Genomic DNA, 16,799 nt, shown 5'->3' with positions numbered 1-16,799 from the left:
GCTCAAGACAGCATGGTACTGGCACAAAAACAGAGACATAGACACTTGGAATTGAATTGAAAACCAAGAAATGAAACTAACATCTTACAACCACCTAATCTTCGATAAACCAAACAAGAACATACCTTCGGGGAAATACTCCCTATTCAATAAATGGTGTTTGGAGAACTGGATGTCTACATGTAAAAGACTGAAACTGGACCCACACCTTTCCCCACTCACAAAAATTGATTCAAGATTGATAAAGGACTTACATTTAAGGCATGAAACAATAAAAATCCTCCAAGAAAGCATAGGAAAAACACTTGAAGATATTGGCCTGGGGAAAGACTTCATGAAGAAGACTGCCATGGCAATTGCAACAACAACAAAAATAAACAAATGGGACCTCATTAAACTGAAAAGCTTCTGTACAGCTAAGGAGACAATAACCAAAGCAAAGAGACAACCTACACAATGGGAAAGGATATTTGCATATTTTCAATCAGACAAAAGCTTGATAACTAAGCAAAGAGACAACCTACACAATGGGAAAGGATATTTGCATATTTTCAATCAGACAAAAGCTTGATAACTAAGATCTATAGAGAACTCAAATTAATCCACATGAAAAAAGCCAACAATCCCATATATCAATGGGCAAGAGACATGAATAGAACTTTCTCTAAAGATGACAGACAAATGGCTAACAAACATATGAAAAAATGTTCAACATCTCTATATATTAGAGAAATGCAAATCATAACAACCCTGAGATATCATCTAACCCCAGTGAGAATGGCCCACATCACAAAATCTCAAAACTGCAGATGCTGGAGTGGATGTGGAGAGTAGGGAACACTTTTACACTGCTGGTGGGACTGCAAACTAGTACAACCTTTCTGGAAGGAAGTATGGAGAAATCTCAAAGTACTCAAGCTAGACCTCCCATTTGATCCTGCAATCCCATTACTGGGCATCTACCCAGAAGGAAAAAAATCCTTTTATCATAAGGACACTTGTTTTAGACTGTTTATTGCAGCTCAATTTACAATCGCCAAAATGTGGAAACAGCCTAAATGCCCACCAACCCAGGAATGGATTAACAAACTGTGGTATATGTATACCATGGAATACTATTCAGCCATTAAAAAAAATGGAGACTTTACATCCTTCATGTTAACCTGGATGGAAGTGGAAGACATTATTCTTAGTAAAGCATCACAAGAATGGAGAAGCATGAATCCTATGTACTCAATTTTGATATGAGGACAATTAATGACAATTAAGGTTATGGGGGGAGGAGCAGAAAGAGGGACGGAGGGAGGGGGGTGGGGCCTTGGTGTGTGTCACACTTTATGGGGGCAAGACATGATTTCAAGAGGGACTTTACCTAACAATTGCAATCAGTGTAACCTGGCTTATTGTACCCTCAATGAATCCCCAACAAAAAAATATATATATATATTTATGCTCCCAACCAGTATGGCCCTCAATTAATAAGAGAAACTCTAACAGACATGAGCAACTTGATTTCCTCCAGTTCCATATAGTCGGAGATTTTAACACCCCTTTAGCAGTGTTGGATAGATCCTCCAAAAAGAAGCCAAGCAAAGAAATTTTAGATTTAAACTTAACCATTCGACATCTGGATTTAACAAACATCTACAGAACATTTCATCCCAACAGAACTGAATACACATTCTTCTTATCAGCTCACAGAACATACTCCAAAATTGATCACATCCTAGGTCACAAGTATAACCTCAGCAAATTTATAAAAATGGAAATTATTCCTTGCATGTTCTCAGACCTTTTATGAGGAGGACTCCCCAGGCAATTGAAGCGGTATCAAAAATGCACTACTGGGACCTGATCAAACTAAAAAGCTTCTGCACAGCCAAGAACATAGTAAGTACAGCAAGCAGATAGCTCTCAGAATGGGAGAAAATATTTGTAGGTTATACCTCTGACAAAGGTTTAATAACCAGAATCCACATGGAACTCAAACATATTAGCAAGAAAAGAACAAGTGATCCCATCTCAGCGTGGGAAAAGGACTTGAAGAGAAACTTCTCAAAAGAAGACAGATTTCTTTGAGATATCACCTAAGCCCAGTAAGAGTAGCCCACATAACAAAACCCCAAAACCACAGATGTTGGTGTCGATGTGGAGAAAAGGGCACACTTCTACACTGCTGGTGGGAATGCCCACTAATACGTTCCTTTTGGAAGGATGTTTGGAGAATACTTAGGGATCTAAAATTAAACCTGCCATTCGATCCTATAATTCCTTTACTAGGTATATACCCAGAAGACCAAAAATCACAACATAACAAAGACATCTGTACCAGAATGTTTATTGTAGCCCAATTCATAATTGCTAAGTCATGGAAGAAGCCCAAGTGCCCATTGACCTATGAATGGATTAATAAATTGTGGTACATGTATACCATGGAATATTTTGCAGCCTTAAAGAAAGATGGAGGCTTTACCTCTTTCATGTTTACATGGATGGAGCTGGAACATATTCTTCTCAGCAAAGTATCTCAAGAATGGAAGAAAAGTATCCAATGTACTCAGCCCTACTATGAAGCAAATCTATAGCTTTCATATGAAGGATATAACCCAACTATAGCACAAGAATATGGGGAAAGGGCCAAGAAAGGGAGGGGAGAGGTTGGAGTGGAGGGAGGGTAACTGGTGGGGCCACACCTACGGTGCATCTGAGAATGGGTACAGGCAAAACTTACTAAATGCAGAATACAAATGTCTTCATACAATAACTAAGAAAATGCCATGAAGGTTATATTAAACAGTTTGATGAAAATATTTCAGATTGCATGTGAAACCAGCACATTGTACCCCTTGATTGCGCTAATGTACACAGCTATAATTTAATTTAAAAAAATGGTTAAATTATAATACGGCCAGGACACTTTTTAAAGCTTTTTCTTTACATTTCTGCTTTTTAGTATTGCAACAATTTTGCTAGGTGGATGTTGCATCCCCATTTTATAAAAAAGTAGCCTGAAATTCAAATTAAGTAGCTTATTTAAAAAACACAATGTATGACTATCAGGGTCGGGTCTCAGATTCATGTCTGTCTTATTCTAATGTCCACTTTCCACTATAACGTGTGCTGTTCTAGCAGCAGGAGGCCCTCTGTCCTTGCTTGCTTCTTCCCAACTTCTTTTAGGGTACCAGAGGTGAAAGGGCCCAAGGAGAAGGGGGTTGACCTCAGGGCTGAGCCTGAAGGGTAGAGCACACAGGCCCAACAGATCTTCCCTTGGATGGGGAAGAGGGGTGGGCGGCAAGTGATCTGTAGCGAGAGCTTATACAAACTACAGATAATCTTGGGCTTCTCTATTGCATCTCTGCACAATTATCACCAAGTGCCTGGCTCAAAAGACTCTGTGCTAAGTTGAGGGGATGAACCAGGAAAGAGTCTGGCCCAAGCCTCTTTTCCTGAGAAAAGCTGATGTTCAGCCATGGCCCAGCCCTTGAGGCACAGGACAGAAGCATACCGTATCTCCCCCTACTCCTAATCAACCTTGAGATCATTGCTGCAAAATATCCCATTGCCCAAGGAAGCATTGGTACATGCTGTCTTTCCATGGAGATGCAGAGGGTCTGGGAATACCTCCCACACTCACTCCTCGAAATCAGCTCCCCGCCTGCTCCTGCTGCCCTGCCAAGCCTGGGACTAATTTGCTGTTTGTTTGAACATGACAGTAATGCGTTTACCTAATTAGAAGGCAGCAGAGTTCCCTAATCTGCAGTTGGGATTTCCTGATGAATCAGACCTGCCGACAGGGTAGAAGCACCCAGCCTTGAGGGAGGTGAAAGAGTCTCTTAGCCCCCATGTCCCTGCCGTTCTCCCCACAGCCCTTTGACTCTTCTGTGCCCGGACTTCCCCTTTTGTAAAAGACAAGAAAGCAGAGCTACCTAATTCCCTTCCTGCCCTCCCACCAGATCCAAACCTGTCACACTGCCTGCCCTTCTCCGAGGTGACACACCGTATCAGTAGAAACTGCTTCCTACAGGGGAGCAATTTCTGTTCACATATTGTGATGCCCACCCCCTGCAGACATGCTGGCTGCCCTGTGGCCTGGCTGAGTCACCAGGAGAATGTCAAACTACACCTTCCAGCCTCTGCCAAGGGAACAGATTTGCTGCCTGCTCTGGGGACAAATCCTTTAGCGGAGGTAAACCCTATCATGGGTTCTCTGAGAAAAAAAAAAAAAAAAAAAAACAAGGAAAGAAAAGGCTGCCCCTAAATCAGGGCCTGGGCAATTAAAGCAAAAACCACCTGGTTACAGGCTGCAGAGGGATGGGCCAGCATGAAGTCCACATTCTTGTTAATCCACCCTAGAAGGAAACACATGCAAGGATTCAGGTTCTAGCAGACATGGAAGTGGATGAGGAACTTACAAGATGCACACTTCAGCCATCAAGTGAACTAGGCATCGAGGCATGAAATGGGTTTGCTAGTGAAGTCCCAAACCAGGGCCAATCAGAGAGGGCAAAGGTCCCTTTTGTACTCTCATTCCCCTGTATTCGAGGTGGGCAGAGGTGTAATTTCTCTGCTTAGAACCTCTCCAGATGACTAAGAGGAGAAAAGGGGTGTGGCTCCCAGGGGTGGACAAACCCAGACTGGGGATTCCTCACTCAGCAGCCGCTGTCTCTGGCAGGCTGACAGCACATCAGCCGACATCTCAGGCAGGATGGGGCACTCACCTGGCGGGGCTGTCCGCCGCTCCTCCCCTCAGGCCACCTCTGCTGCTGTGATCAGATAGGAGCCCTTTACCAGGTGCGTTTGACTGCCCTTTACGTCCTGTTCAGTTCACGTATCTTCCCTCTTTACTAACCCACCCTGCAGCTCTGCCACTCAGTGTCTCAGTAAATGAAACACACACTTGGAGGAAGACAGATGGACCCACAGGAAACCAAGGGCTTGACTAAAGAAGGAAGTTCATAAATACATCTTACACAACTCCAGGATGAGCTAGCCTAACTCAATTAGGAGCGCACCGAGTTTCCCTAGCAGGAACACAGGAGCCGGGAATGAAAACGTAAAGCCCTATTGGGGGAGGCACAACTTTTAAATTATATTTCCATAGAAAGGAAGCAAATCTGTCTGCAAGCAGAGCCACTTACCTTCTACCTGACAGGCTCCACTGTGGCCTTGATGGTGTGGTCCATCCCTTCCCACCTTAACCCACATGGCATGTGTGAGAAGAGGTATTGACTGCAGTGCTGGGAACAGGAGAAAAATTCGCCCCCTCTGCTCCTCCGGCCGCAATCCCAAGCGTGCTCCTCAGGCCCTGCACATGTTCTCAGTTTTGTCCACATCAGAAAGTTTGACGCAAATGATTCACTGTCTATATACCCACCAAGTTCCAAACACTTCTTCCAAATGTCTTAGTTCTGAGAACATTTAGCTTCAGTTGGGCTTCCTTCTCCCCTAAAAGTATCTCAGGGGTGTTTTTGCCATGAGGACAGAGCCTCCAATAAGATGAATCAGATCGCTGCAAAGACAAAAGTAGCGCTGGGTTTTCATCCCCCTTTAGTGTGATGAGTTTTACCACGTTACTCCAACCCCCTAGGAGTAAACAGAATTAAAGAATGTTTGGGGACCTTCTAAGCCTAGAACATTAAAAAACAATAGTTCTAGAAAGCTATGCGTGATAATAAAGACAAGTATTGGGAAAAAAATCTATCCTGGCATCCTTAGGTTATAAAACAAACTGGGAATCTAAACTTGAAATGCTGTTACTTCTGAGTGCTCTGTATTTTACAATCAAACACGTTCCTGTCCTCCATTCCTGTCCCCGAAACTGGGACAGACTTGTGGTATTCTAGAAAGCAAGGAATTCTGGAAGGTTTGGAACAAGGCTGACTTGGATTCTAATCCTGAATCTGATGGGCAAAAACCTTGAGGATTTTAAGTTTCCAAAACTGTGCAACAAGGATAGCAATGCCTGTGATTAAGCTGTAAACGCTGAATATGTGGATGATGGTATAATGATGTAATCATCTTTATTAATGATAAGATACTCTTTTAAGTAAAAGAAAGTTCACAATTTCAGTTTTAAGGAAATGGAACAGAAGATGGGAACTGTTGCTCAAGTTTAGACTTTCCCTAGGTCATCCTGATCTATTAGCTATAAATCTCAGGATGGGAGGAAACAGCACCTCATAACAAATGTTAATAAACAAGACTGTAATTTCAAAATTCACATAAATTTAGACCAAAAAATGCAAGAAGACATAGAAATACGGAGGATCTCCCTTAGTCAACACTTCCAAAAACGCTATTATGTATTCACCCAACTGGAGTTCCTTCTCACAAACTGCCGGGGAGCATATGGCTACCTTGGGCATTTCTCACCATCCCAGAGCAAGTCTGCAGGCCCATGTCAGTGCACTCCACCTGCATCTCTGTCAAGGGAAGAAATTTCCATCAGGAAATAGCAGCAGGCATCAGGGAAAGACCTTTCCAATTTACTGAGAGCCAAGGAAGTAACCGCAGGGTTCCCCTCTCAGGCCTCCCTTTCTCCAACTTCAGCCAAAAAATGTCTTGTTTTCTTTCCCAGTGATTATCCCATCACCCACCCCTGCCTGTGCAGGGGAGTTTCTGGCTGGTCCTTGGCACCTGGTGCTGCACATGACTTACAAGCTGTGTTCTGGGTCGCCCGGCCCCTGCAGCTTCCCACTTAACAGGAATAAAGCCAGCAGGTGAAAAGGGCACTTTGCGTGGATGCCGCACGGCAAACGCAGAGACAAACCGCTCCTGAGGCAGAGACAGGCGGCTCCAGAAGCTTAGTTGTTGTCGCTACTGCTATTTCCATCTGTTCATTCTGCACAGCACCCTTAGGAGAAAAAGTTGCAGGCAAGTTTTAACATTGAAGGCAGTGATAAACACGTCCCTGTGGGCAGGACTAAAGGGGCGAGACAGAGGGGTGAGGGACGTCTACTTTAGTGGCTGAATATGGGGCAAAAGCACTTAAAAATCTTCCACTCTTCAGACTCCCTTCTGTGTATCTCATCCCTGGACCTCTGCCGCCCACCGGACAGTGACCCCTGCTTCCACACTGCTCCCCAGTATTTTACCCTATAGACTCAACCACCCACCACATCAATGCACCGATTTAGAAGTTAAGCAACAACTATGTGCTACTTTTAGAAAACAGGCTCAGCTACAGAACTGCCCCCTAAGTGCCCCCTCTTTCTCTTTTTTTCTGAATAAGAGTAGGGCAAAAAAGAGACCTGATTCTATACTTGTTTTTCTGGAATGATTTCTCCGCATACACACATGGCAAGCTACATGATGTATTTATTTTTAAATTTACTTTCACGCAGATTAATATGAAGGATCCAATTAGGCCCAAATGAACCATCTCAACACGATAGCTCTCCATCTACCTGAGAAGGAGGCAGTGGAAAAACTCTGACCATCTATCAAATCTCATTAATTACACAGACCTCATTCGAATGGGATTTGAAAAAAGTCTCATTGATTCAAAGACCGCTAACCAATTATCTTTGGACGTCACAGAACCCATAAGCTAGTAAAAACTAACTGTAATTCTCTCTGGGTCAGACACAATGGAAAGAAAGATACTTGGAGTTGGATTTTGCAAGCTTCTCTGGTGGAAAAATACGAAGCCCTGAGAAAATGTTACTTAATCGATGATAAGCAAATCTCGCCAGCAAAGGAGAGCACCAAGCTAAGCCCCTCAAGGTTGTCCAAGTCCCCACCATGCACACCAGAGCCATGAATTGGGGTGGAGAAGGAAGGAGAATGCTAAGCCAAGCCCAAACAACTGAAGAACCATCTCAACCCACTACTGTCCGGCCCAAAGTGCGTCCTGTCATTTTCCCCCCACTCCCACATCATTTTGGCAAAGTAACATGGAAGTGCTCCCAAAGCCTGATCTATTTTTATAGCTAGCTATTCATCTACATGTCTCCAAAGTCTTATAAGATAATAAATATAAAGGCATTTTTATTTTCATCTTTTCAAATTCTACCCTCCCTCTTTTAAGGTCCAACTCTTTCATTCTTGAAATAACTTCTCCTTCTTCTGAACAACCACAGTGCTCACTGTTGACATCTGTTGTTATGCTTATCTCTTTCAGGTCTTATGATATGTTCACTTATACTCATGTCTTATTTAAGTTTGTAGAATATTCCATTTCTTGAAGACAAAATCCATAGCTGTTACCCTCTCTACTTCCACAGCATCTAATTTTCTTTAACATCTAGAAGGTGCCCAGTAAATGTTGGGTGAACATACGAATAAATAAATAACCTTTAATTGTGGTGATTAAATGCAAAGCATTGCTTACTGGAAAAATGCACGTTGTATGGATGTGTGTGGATATAAGGTGAAAGTGTGGTAGAGACAGAGCTTGGCCTGGGTGAGCATGGAGAAGCAGGAAGGAGCTCAAAGAGAAGGAACTGCAGGATTCCAAGCTCGCGTCTCTCTGCAGTTTTCCCGTCTCCTGAAATTACTTCCTGCCACATGATGTAGGACTCCCACTGCTCATGGAGATGCACGATCCATCTCCAGGAGTCCATAGTCACAGGAAGCACGGGAGAGCAAGAGAAAAAATTCCTAAGCACATTTCACCATTGGTTTTGATCCGCAGCCAAGGCCATCCACCTGCAAAAATCCCCCAACTATCACATTTCTACTGCTCTGGCCGATAACTAAGATAATTGTTTCATCCACTTTGTCAAAGCTGAAATGAAAAGAGGGCAAAGCAAAATGATGCCATCGTAAATCATGGGGCTGAGACAGCGAAAGAGGGACAAGATAGGGACTTCATTAAGGGTTATGTATTGTGCCATTAAGTTGGCAGGGGGGTCACCTTTCGTGTCACACCCGGCCTCTGTGATGCATTGCCAGCTCTTCTTTCCAATAAAATTAAACGGAGATGTAAAACTGATTAGGGCCATGTTTGCTTCTGCCCGTGGCAAAGGGAATGGTACCGGGAATAATTGATATAAGATTGCAACTGATGCATAATGGCAGCCATTTCTCTTCCTGGTCATTTCATTGCTGACCTTGCCCATTAAAATCAGCCCAGCTGCCTCGGAGGAAGAGACACTTCATTTCCCGTCACCCCAAAGCCCCATTCTCCCCTGACCACTGGCCCTCACCAAAACAATACGGCTAGAGACACTGCAAGCTAGAGATTTCAGGGAGTAGCAGGTTTAACATTTAAGTTCACAAACTCATTCTAGAAAAAGTGCTATACACTTTATTGCTGAATACCACTATGGTCACTTCCAAAGTGTTTCCCTCGGCCATCTGATGACCACTAAGGTGAGAGTTTGTGAACTCAGTTGTCCAACTTCGTGTGCACTGCAAACCCTCCACGCCACTGCCAGCATCTGTGTGAACTCCTAGACACCCCCCCCCATGGGAGCTGCAGGCAATTCTATGCTTCACCCCTGCTTAGGCCCTGCCAGGCTGAAAATCAGGCTATTGGTCTGCTCGATCTGAGCTTCAGACTCACAGTGCCAGGGACTGCCTGTGTATTTTGTCATTGCTGAGGTACAGAACTGAGACAAGCAGAAGGACTGATTTTATCCTCACCGTAATAAATTGTGTCTCACAAATGCTTTATGAAGGCAAAAATTTAGACAATGTCTGTGAGCCAAACTCTACCCTTTTTTTAGTCAACAAGTATTTGTCAGAGGCAGTATGCTAGACACTGGGGTCGCAGATACCCAGTTTGTGTGTTTGTGCCCCTGGCATTGCACGCAGAGGTCTTGGAGGTAAGGCCTTCTGGGAGGGGTCTGGATCATATGGGTGGACTCCTTAGACATGGGTGGTGCCCTCCTGCTGGGTGGGGGTGGATTCTCACATTCGGTTCTTGCAAGAGCCGCTTGTTGGAAGGGCCTGACACTCCCTGCTCTCTCTCTTGCCATGTGATCTCTGAACAGGCTTCCTGCCCAGAGTGGATGTGTCTGGAAGCCCGTGCCAGGGGCAGGTGCTGGGCCATGCTTCTTGTGCAGCATGGAGAACCACAAGCCAAATAAACCTTTTTTTCTTTATAAATCACCCAGCCTCAAGGCGTGTATTCTGCTACAGCCACACAAACAGACTAGCACAAGTGGTTATGCCTCTGCCTTCAGGGGCTCAGGGTCGAGCGGCACTCTGCACTGGGAATGTATTGATGGCTCGCCTCTGGTGGTGTTTGTGCCAAGCACTCCTCTGTGTGGTTTGCACGCATTAACTCCTTCAATCTTCAGAACAAGAGAATGATTATGATTATCCCCATTTCACAGATGAGGACACAGAGGAAAGCAGAGGCTACTACTTTGTCTTGGGATGCCTGGTGAGTAAAGAGTGGAGTCAGGATCTCATATGCTGCGAGCTGGAGCCAGAAGCTAAATCTAAGGGAAACTATTTTATCAATGTTTTAGAGATTTTTTTCATAATCTTTTCTCCACCCCGGTGAAGTTGCTGATATACTTTATTTAGTCTTCAAAAAATAAGAATTTATCTTTATCAAATGGAATTTATGCTAGATTTCTATGTTTTCCTATGAGTTAGAACTGCCAACAAAAATGTCATGTATATCCCAGTTGGTAAACATGTAATATCACATGGTATAAAATGCTATAGGGCTTTCTTTCTCTTCATTTTCCCTAATGTCTGTGGTGCTTTTACAGTATATAGAGAGAGGAAAATGGGCAATGCTCCTGGGTTCCAGACCACAGATGTCACATCCCAGCCTATTGCTAATCTCAAGATGATGGCAAATAGCAGTGAAAAACGTCTAGCAGACAGGGCACCAGGAAACAGCTTCTGCCGTGGCTCTGACGCGCCTGAGTTCTGCTTCCATTGACTCGGATTCTCTTGTCTTTGTCCTCAGGACTCCCAGGAATTAAATATGCATATAAATATGACGTTATGTCACAATGATCTCTGTGGCCGAAAAGGAGATATATGTTTGTCAGACTCACTCCCCAGAAGCATGATCTGTCTGTCTGTCTGTTTGTCCAGCTGTCTCTGTCCTCCACTTCCTGGGCACCATGGAGTCCAGGACTGCAGCAGCTGTGAGTGGGAAGGTTGGAAATGACAAACTACAGACCTTCTGCCCCAAAGGTGCTCACACTGGAAATGGACTAAGTTAAACCGGACTATTTCCACCTGCCACATCTCACCATCACCCCACTCCTCAGGAAAAAGTCAAAGTCTTTGTGTAAGTGAAGACAGGGACTGTGTACATTTCCTATTTGATGACTCATGCAATATGGAATTAGAGGCCCCAACCATCCAGCCATAAACAGCAGATGAAAAATAAACACTCTGAGCAAGCATGTAACTGCCGTCTCATTCCCCTTCCTGCCCACACGCCAGCCCCAGGCCCCTGGACTGGAAAGCTCAGCTGGTCTACTTTGGGACTGTCCTGAGGATAGCAATGAGCCCGCCCGGCCAAGGGGCACCAGCGCCACTGAGTGCCCTGGGACCCCAAGGATTTTCCCACACAATGAGATAATGTAAAGGAAACCTCTTCTTTGGCTCAATTGCAATAGTAGACAATTTTCTCATTGATGTGGCATGTATATGTGGCATGATCACAGCTGTAATGATGTATACTCTTTAAAAGATTTTTATAAGGTGAATGGTATTGTCCTCACTTCACAGAGGTGTGCTTGGGGCCACACAGAACTGAGGGCACGGAGCTGGCCTGGAGGGATGACCTGCTTCCAGAAGGAAAGAATTTCTGCCGCTCTGTAGGAAGGAAAGGCACATTTGTCTAAGAGGGATTTGCACAGCAGCCTCCCGTCCCATCAGCCACCCTGGCCTACTCACGACTGCTCCCCACTAAATGGCCACAGAAGCAGGCAGGAGCCTGCATGCCCCTCTTCTCCCCCTGCCTTTAGCACCCTCAGGAACCCAAGACCTTCCTTCCTGCCCTCTGTCCTGGCTAGCAGGGTCCAACTTGGCCGGGACACTGGGACAGCCAGGAAAAGTGAAGCCTATGGCCAGAAGGTACCAAGGACTTGTGGCCTGCACCATCTCTGGGGAAAAAACAGGATTGTTGGAAGATGTTCATTACACAGATCCTCAACAACAACAACAAAAAAAGACAGACATACTTACCTTGAATCTGCTTCTGCAGAAAATGGGTGAGATCAGGCTCACTGGTCTACTCTTCCCCAAGCAAAGATGCTCAAATGAAGATGGCCACAGTGGCTGGTCTCTGCACCTTAGTATTCCCATCTCTCTACTCCAATCCAACTCGACTATGTGAACAAAGAACAGCCTTATTAAAAAAAAAAAAAATTAGGAAATAAAACAGCTAAAATTGAAGGATTCATCTGAGCAAAATGGAGAGCAACCTCCTGGCAGCAATGTTAACCAACACAAGCTTCAACTCTTAGCAATGCACTGGGCAGGAGGAAGGTAACAACGAACAAGGTGCTTCTCCTGCCCTTCGGGAGTCCTCGGCGTCCTCAGCCCTTCAGGAGTCCTCAGTGTCCCCAGCCCTTCAGGAGTCCTCGGCATCCCCAGCCCTTTGGGAGTCCTCAGCATCCCCGGCCCTTCGGGAGTCCTCAGCGTCCCTCGGCCCTTCCAGGGGTGAGTCACAGCATCGCAGTCACACACTGGTACCTGCCCTCTGTCTCCACTGGGAGCCAGAACACATGTGGAGGTGGAACCAGAATCTCTGCAACGCCCCTCACGGGTGTTCTGTGAGCCAACACAGCACCAAATCCCTGGAAAATGCTCCAGAGTACCTTTTCCTCCAATGTATTTAATTTGCTGGAAATGACTCTGGGCTCTGAGACCAAAGATGTGGGTTTGGATCCAGATGTTGCCGTGCCCCAGTTTTGTGTTATTTGACAGCCATCTCTCCTCTCCCCTCTCAGTCTCCCCTTCGGCCAGACCAAGAGTTTTCAGATTAGGTTCAGAGTCACCCTAGGACTCTGCTGGGGCACCCCAAAGTCCACCATGGGATCACATGAGCCCCAGGAGTTCCAGGCAGCCAAGAGCTGTGACCTCAAGCCTCCCTGCAGCCTGCATGACAGAGTGAAACGGTGTCTCTAGACTGACCCTTCCACTCCCTGCTCTGTCCAGACCGAGCCTCCCCGCACATCTGCTTCTCCACAGTGAGCCGCAACACTGTGTTTGGATTCGGGCTTCCCCTACTTACACAGAAACCATCTTGAAAACCACTGAACAGGTTACCTGCCATGCTTTCCGGCTCTGATACTTCATGACATTTGATTACTTTCTGTGATGGAAAGTCAACCTGTGTGATTCAGTGCACATCTGAAAGCCTAGTAAGGTCCTTTCCAAATTTCCCTTCTTGGAACTGTCATTACAGAGAAATGTCAGAACTGAACCTTACCATAACCAGACGACTCATGCCACTGATAATGACTTACTCATTTGATTCATGTTTACTGAGAACCATGATGGGGCCAACAGGGTGCCAGCTGGTGAGTTAGCTTCTTCTCAAGAATCCAGATTGTGGAAACTCCCCACAAGCCCAGGGCTTAGCAGCACACTGGGTCAGGCTGACCTGGGCTCCAGCCAGCTTCTTCTCTGTGTAACTGCGGGAGATTGTTACTTTTTCCTGGCCTTATTTACCTGTCTGTAAGAACAATGTTGTGAAGATCAATTAGAGTCATGTCGAAAGTACACAGAGTAATAAAAGTGGGAAAACACTTAACACACAGTGAGTTTCAACTAAAAGTCAATGATCGTGACTGTTGCTGAGTTCTGGTGCTTCCTGCGGCTCACCTGAGCCACCTCAGCTCTCTGTAACCTAGTCTATCGGCCGCCAGGGTCACCCTCGCACTTCATGCTCTCCGTTAGCCTCAGGGATCTTTTTCCATTCTTATTCATGCCTGAAGGCCAAATTCAAATGCCATCTCCTAGGTTAAGACTTTCTTAATTCTCAGAAGCAAAATTAAGCCTCCCTATCCCCAGAGCACACTTCTATTCTGTTATTACAGCCCCAATACATTGTATTCATTCCATTTATTCAGCATATGTTTATTTGGGTGTCTAGCAGGTGCCAAATCTTGCTCTAAGCCCTGGGGATACTCAGCGTCACCCAGACTATTGCTTATTACTCTCTGTGTCTTACTGTGTGTTGTGTATTACTCTGTGATCTCCTAACCCCACACGTGGCAGGGCAGGATCCCAGTCACATCCCATGGCTCCACCATGGCCAAACGTGAGTTTTTCAAAAGACAGGTCAGAAGGGAATCTGATAGCTGTGTCTGGGGTCACTAGACATGCAGGAGGGGGAGCTTTCTTCCAATCATGGTCTGGGAATTCACAGCCAGCTGGAAAAAGCTTGGGCTGGCTCTCACAATCTATCCACATTCCACAGCTCAGTCCTGCGGTCTCTGTTACCTGTACCAGCCACCAGGAACCAAAGCAAGGGGAGAAAAGCCAAGCAAAGGAGGTAGGGTTTCATGGTAGAAGTTAATAAAGGGCTTAACCTTAAAAATCAGATGAATAGCTAAAGACCTATAGAGACCTATGGGAACTATAAGTAAACATCAGGTGCCCCTGGGCCCTGTGGCTGTTCCAGCCTCTTGGATCAGACCCGTGGATGAACCCTGGGGAGGGACTGCAGCTCCTGACTTTTCTGAGAGGATGCTAGCAAGAATTTGTGTTTCCCCTCAAGCCCTTCACGCCTTCTGGCATTTGGAAAAGACGACGTAGAAGCCAGCCTGGTCATGGGAGAATTGGAGCAAAAGTCGGGGAGAACAGAACAAAGACGGTTCTTTGCCGGTGACCAATCCCGTGCCCCAGGGTTTCTTCCTCTCACAGTCCTCTGCCTTTTAAGACACAGCCAGAAAACAAAAGGAAATGGAACGTACTAAGTGGCTAAAATGTTAAAACCCCCAAAACTCATTATCAGCCTTGGCGTTTTGGAGAGGTGGTTAAAGGAAAGAAGTTGGTGCAGTGTCCATGGGACCCCGAGGCCAGAGCAGGTCACAGGTCAAATGCCCACAGGCAACAGAGCGGATGTGTATGTGTGCACGTGTGTTCCTGTGTGTGTGAACTATGCTCTCGTGCCCAGCCCTGCATGCAGGGAGCCGAGTGTGGGTACACTATGCTCTCGAGCCCATCCAAGTGTGCAGGGAGCCGTGTGTGGGTGCACTTTGCTCTCGTGCCCATCCAAGTGTACAGGGAGCCGTGTGTGGGTGCACTTTGCTCTCGAGCCCATCCAAGTGTGCAGGGAGCCGTGTGTGGGTGCACTATGCTCTCGAGCCCATCCAAGTGTGCAGGGAGCCGTGTGTGGGTGCACTTTGCTCTCGTGCCCAGCCCCGCGTGCGGGGAGCCGTGTGTGGGTGCACTTTGCTCTCGTGCCCAGCCCCACGTGCAGGGAGCCGGGTGTGGGTGCACTATGCTCTCGTGCCCATCCAAGTGTGCAGGGAGCTGTGTCTGGTTGCACTTTGCTCTCGTGCCCAGCCCCGCGTGCATGGAGCCGTGTGTGGGTGCACTTTGCTCTCGTACCCATCCAAGTGTGCAGGGAGCTGTGTGTGGGTGCACTTTGCTCTCGTACCCATCCAAGTGTGCAGGGAGTCGTGTGTGGGTGCACTTTGCTCTCCTGCCCAGCCCCGCGTGCGGGGAGCTGTGTGTGGGTGCACTATGCTCTCGTGCCCATCCAAGTGTGCAGGGAGTCGTGTGTTTGTGCACTTTGCTCTCGTGCCCAGCCCCGCATGCGGGGAGCTGTGTGTGTGGGTGCACTATGCTCTCGTGCCCATCCAAGTGTGCAGGGAGTCGTGTGTGGGTGCACTTTGCTCTCGTGCCCAGCTCCGCATACAGGGAGCCGTGTGTGGGTGCACTATGTTCTCGTGCCCAGCCACATACAGGGAGCCTTGCTTCAGATTGAGTGTATTTTCTGTGTCCTTCTTTAACTAAATAACGACTGGTAGTAAGTTTGTGCAGGGCCCCAAACAAGAACAGGATTGGATCAAATATTGCAAAGCAAAAGCAAAGCCAGGACTCACCCCACCCAAAGCAGCTCAGCGTCTGCCTCACACAGGTCTCTCAGAAGGGCAGCTGCGGGGTGTAGCACCCCAGCATGGTTTTGTTTGGAGGAGGAAGGGGCACAGGGAGCTCTCTTTCTGTTGCTTCTAAAGTTGCAAGTGCTGCTCAACAAAAGATTGACGCAGGACTCTCCCAGGCAGGAATCATACCTCCACTGTTCACCCAGCATGGACTGGCTCAAAACAAATGCTTCCCATGGACTTCAGGGACTGGGTGAATGGACGGGTGGGAGTGAATGACATCCCAGGGAAGGATGTTTCGGTGAGAAAACATTAGGAGCTGAAACCACCAAGGTGTCTAAGTCATGGAAATGGCAAGTTACTTCCCTTCATCACAGGCAAGACAGGAAGAGAGCCACGGAGACCTAAGGCACAGGCCCGTCCCCAGGGAGCGCACGAGCCACTGCAGAGGGACATCATGTCCACAGACTGTTGCTGTGAACACAAAGGCAGTCACAAAGGCAGCACAGCAGGCATGCGACAATCAGAGACGCTGGTGACGAAGAGCTCAGGACAGGATGTGGGGGTCACCTGGACCCTTCTGCAAGAGGGCACCAGTGTGGCCAGCATGAAGCCTCCCTTCCAGGTGGCAGGAGGCCAGCTGGGACCCCTGACTTCACAGAAGCCCCTCTCTGGCCCTCCCCTGGCCAGCCCCCATGGACTCAGAGAGCCCGGCACTGGAATCAGAGGGATTTTTGTTAATGTCTTTCTCTGGCTGAGTTAACGTACAGGCGTTTCCAACATAAGCACATTTTCCGTTCCTTCTCTGTGACCTTG

Source organism: Nycticebus coucang, chromosome 24 (genome assembly GCF_027406575.1).
Source record: "Nycticebus coucang isolate mNycCou1 chromosome 24, mNycCou1.pri, whole genome shotgun sequence".
Lineage (NCBI taxonomy): Eukaryota > Metazoa > Chordata > Mammalia > Primates > Lorisidae > Nycticebus > Nycticebus coucang.
Note: the sequence above shows the minus strand (reverse complement) of the source record.